Here is a 4,376-nt window from a genome sequence, read left to right as displayed (position 1 = left end):
TGGGGTGGGGAATGGAAGGGGGAGTGGGGAGTAGAGGGAGGGGTGGGGGAATGGAAGGGGGAGTGGGGGGTAGAGGAGGGGTGGGGGAGTGGGGGGTAGAGGGAGGGGTGGGGGAGGAATGGAAGGGGGAGTGGGGGGTAGAGGGAGGGGTGGAGGGGTGGGGGAGTGGGGGTAGAGGGAGGGGTGGGGAGGAATGGAGGGGGAGTGGGGGGTAGAGGGAGGGGTGGGGGAGGAATGGGGGTAGAGGGAGGAGTGGGGGGTAGAGGGAGGGGTGGGGGAGTGGGGGGTAGAGGGAGGGGTGGGGGAGGAATGGGGGGGAGAGGGAGGAATGGGGGGAGAGGAGGAATGGGGGGTAGAGGGAGGAATGGGGGGTGGAGGGGGAGTGGGGGTAGAGGGAGGAATGGGGGGTGGAGGGGGAGTGGGGAGGAATCGGGGTGGAGGTGGGAGTGGGGGAGGAATGGGGGTGGAGGGGGAGTGGGGGAGGAATGGGGGTGGAGGGGGTGGGGGAGGAATGGGGAGGGAGGGGGAGTGGGGGAGTGCAGGGGGAGTGGGGGAGTGGAGGGGGAGTGGGGGAGGAATGGGGGGTGGAGTGGAGGGGGAGTGGGGGAGTGGGGGGGAGTGGGGGAGGAATGGGGGGGAGTGGGGAGGAATGGGGGGGGAGTGGGGGAGGAGTGGGAGGGGGGTGGGAGGAATGGGGAGGAGTGGGAGTGGGGGTGGGAGGAATGGGGGGGGAGTGGGAGTGGGGTGGGAGGAATGGGGGGGAGTGGGGGGGGAGTGGGGGGGGGAGTGGGGGAGGAGTGGGGGGGGAGTGGAGGAGGAGTGGGGGGGGGAGTGGGGGGGGTGGGGGAGGAGTGGGGGGAGGAGTGGGGGGGAGTGGGGGAGGAGTGGGGGGGGAGTGGGGGAGGAATGGGGGGGAGTGGGGAGGAATGGGGGGGAGTGGGGGAGGAATGGGGGGGGAGTGGGGGAGGAATGGGGGGGAGTGGGGGAGGAATGGGGGGGGAGTGGGGGAGGAATGGGGGGAGTGGGGGAGGAATGGGGGGGGAGTGGGGAGGAATGGGGGGGGAGTGGGGAGGAATGGGGGGGGAGTGGGGAGGAATGGGGGGGGAGTGGGGAGGAATGGGGGGGGAGTGGGGGGGAATGGGGGGGGAGTGGGGAGGAATGGGGGGGAGTGGGGGGGAATGGGGGGAGTGGGGAGGAATGGGGGGGGAGTGGGGAGGAATGGGGGGGGAGTGGGGAGGAATGGGGGGGAGTGGGGGGGGAGTGGGGGAGGAATGGGGGGGGGAGTGGGGGAGGAATGGGGGGGGGAGTGGGGGAGGAATGGGGGGGGAGTGGGGGAGGAATGGGGGGGGAGGAATGGGGGGGGAGTGGGGGGAGGAATGGGGGGGGGAGTGGGGGAGGAATGGGGGGGGGAGTGGGGGAGGAATGGGGGGGGGAGTGGGGAGGAATGGGGGGGGGAGTGGGGGAGGAATGGGGGGGGGAGTGGGGGAGGAATGGGGGGGGAGTGGGGGAGGAATGGGGGGGGAGTGGGGGAGGATGGGGGGGAGTGGGGGAGGAATGGGGGGGAGTGGGGGGATGGGGGGGGAGTGGGGGAGGAATGGGGGGGGAGTGGGGGGGATGGGGGGGGAGTGGGGGAGGAATGGGGGTGGGGGGAGTGGGGGAGGAATGGGGGGGGGAGTGGGGGGAGGAATGGGGGGGGAGTGGGGGAGGAATGGGGGGGGAGTGGGGGAGGAATGGGGGGGGTGGGGGAGGGGGGGAGATGGGGGGGGGAGTGGGGGAGGAATGGGGGGGGAGTGGGGAGGATGGGGGGGGGAGTGGGGGAGGAATGGGGGGGGAGTGGGGGGGGAGTGGGGGAGGAGTGGGGGGGGAGTGGGGAGGAGATGGGGGGGGGAGTGGGGGAGGAATGGGGGGGGTGGGGAGGATGGGGGGGGGAGTGGGGGGATGGGGGGGGAGTGGGGGAGGAATGGGGGGGGGAGTGGGGAGGAATGGGGGGAGGGGGAGATGGGGGGGAGTGGGGGGGAGTGGGGGGGAAGGTGGGGGGAGGAGTGGGGGGGAGTGGGGGGGAGTGGGGAGGAATGGGGGGGGAGTGGGGGAGGAATGGGGGGGGAGTGGGGAGTGGGGAGATGGGGGGGAGTGGGGGAGGAATGGGGGGGAGTGGGGGAGTGGGGGGGGAGTGGGGGAGGATGGGGGGAGGAGTGGGGGAGGTTGGGGAGTGGGGGGATGTGGGGGAGGATTGGGGGGAGTGGGGGGGAGGGGGGGGAGTGGGGGGGAGTGGGGGGGAATGGGGGGGGGGAGTGGGGGAGGATGGGGGAGGAGTGGGGTGGATGGGGGAGGAGTGGGGGGTGATGGGGGGGAGTTGGGGGGGAGTGGGGGTGTGGGGTGGTGGGGGGGTGGATGGGGGGGGTGGGGGGTGGGTGGTGGGGGAGATGGGGGTGGTGGGGGAGGATGGGGGGTGGTGGGGGAGGATGGGGGATGGGGGGGGAGTGGGGGGATGGGGGGGAGTGGGGAGGATGGGGGGGGATGGGGGGTGGTGGGGAGGATGGGGGGTGGTGGGGGGAATGGGTGGGGGAGTGGGGGAGGATGGGGTGGGTGGGGTGGTGGGGGGTGTGGGGGAGGAATGGGGGGTGGTGGGAGGATGGGGGGTGGGGGAGGAATGGGGGGGTGGGAGGAGTGGGGGAGTGGGGGGGAGTGGGGGTGTGGGGGGGAGGTGGGGGGGGTGGAGTGGGGGGGTGTGGGGGGGAGGGGTGGGGGGGTGGTGGGGGAGGAGTGGGGGGTGGAGGGGGTGGAGTGGGGGGGGTGTTGGGGGCTTTGCAGGTTGTGTCTTGGGGGTGGTGTGGGGAGGAGGGGTTGCTGTGGTTGGGGTTCCAGTTGGTTCTATGCTCCTTTGGTGGTGGTGGGGGAGTGGGGAGGTGGGGGAGTTGGGGGTTGGGGGGGTTGGGGGGCTTTGGGGGCGGTTGGGCGGCATTGGGGGGGTGTGGGGTGGAGGGGGGGAGTGGGGGTGGGTTGAGTGGGGTTGGAGTGGGGGGGTGGGGAGGGATGGGGGGGAGTGGGGGGTTGGAGTGGGGTTGGGGGGTTGGGTTGCTTTGGGGTGGCTTCTCCTGTTAGGTTTCTTCCTTTTGGAGTGGGGTGGGTGGGAGGGGGTGTGGGGGGTGGGGTGTGGAGGAGGGGTGGTTGGAGGGTCCGTTTTAGTTTCTCATTGGGGATGGGGGTGGCTGGGGAGGAGTGGGGGGTTGGAGGGAGGAGTGGGGGGTGAGGGGTTGGGTTGAGGAGTGGGCGGGTGTTTGGTCGGGGAGGAGTTCGCTGGGGTGTTTGTCTGGGGAGTTGGAGGTGGAGGAGGTGGGGGGTGGTGGTGGAGGGGAGGAGTGGGGGGGTGGAGGGGAAGGATTAGGTTGCTTCCTGTTATTGTCCGTTTATGAGTGGTGGTCTTTGTAATGCTGTGGTGGGGTTGGGGGAGGAGTGGAGGGTTGGTTGTGCGGGGCGGTGGTTGGAGGGGTTGGAGGGGAGGAGTGGGGTTGGTTTGGAGGGGATTGGTGTTCTGGGGGGGGGTTGAGGGCGAGAGTGGTTGGGGGGTTGGAGGGGAAGGAGTGGGGGGGTTGAGGGAGGAGTGGGGGGGGGGGTTGGAGGGAGGAGTGGGGGGGGGTTGGAGGGGAGGAGTGGGGGGGGCTTGTTGGAATTTGGCCTTCGAGGGGAAGTCGTTGGGTTGCGGTGGTTGGAGGGGAGGAGTGGGGGGGGTTGGATTCTTTTCCTTCTAGTTTTTTTTTGAGGGCAGAGTGGGGGGGTTGGAGGGGAGGAGTGGGGGGGGTTGGAGGGGAGAGGGGGTGAGAGGTGGGGTTGGAGGGAGGAGTGGGGGTGGGTGGGGGGGTGTTGGAGGTTGGAGGAGGTCGTGGATGGGAGGGTGGTTGGGAGGGGTTGAGGGAGGAGTGGGGGGGGTTGGAGGGAGGAGTGGGGGGGTTGGAGGGAGGAGCTTGGGGGGTTGGGAGATTGGGAGGGTTGAGGGGAGTGTGGAGGGGGGATGGGTTGGTGGGGAATGTGGGGGAGGTGGGGATGTGGAGGTTGGGGGGTGGAGGGGATGAGGGGGTTGGAGGGCGGAGTGGGTGGGGTTGGAGGGGGAAGTGGGGGTGTAAGGAGTGGGGGTTGGAGAGGTTGGGTTTCTGAGAGGGAGGAGTTTGGGGGGCTTGGAGGGGAGGAGTGGGGTTGGAGGGAGTGAGGGAGGTGTGGAGGAGGGGTGTAGGGGGAGTGGGGAGGTGAGGGATGTAGGGGGTGGGGAGATAGGGGCTTGCGATGCTATCCTGCCTGCGTGTAGAGTGCTCTTCGAGTTCGAAAATTGGTTTTGGGGATGGAGTGGAGTGCTGGAGATGGAGTGGAGTTGATGGGGGATG

This window comes from Heterodontus francisci, chromosome 35, assembly GCF_036365525.1.
Source record: "Heterodontus francisci isolate sHetFra1 chromosome 35, sHetFra1.hap1, whole genome shotgun sequence".
Lineage (NCBI taxonomy): Eukaryota > Metazoa > Chordata > Chondrichthyes > Heterodontiformes > Heterodontidae > Heterodontus > Heterodontus francisci.
Note: the sequence above shows the minus strand (reverse complement) of the source record.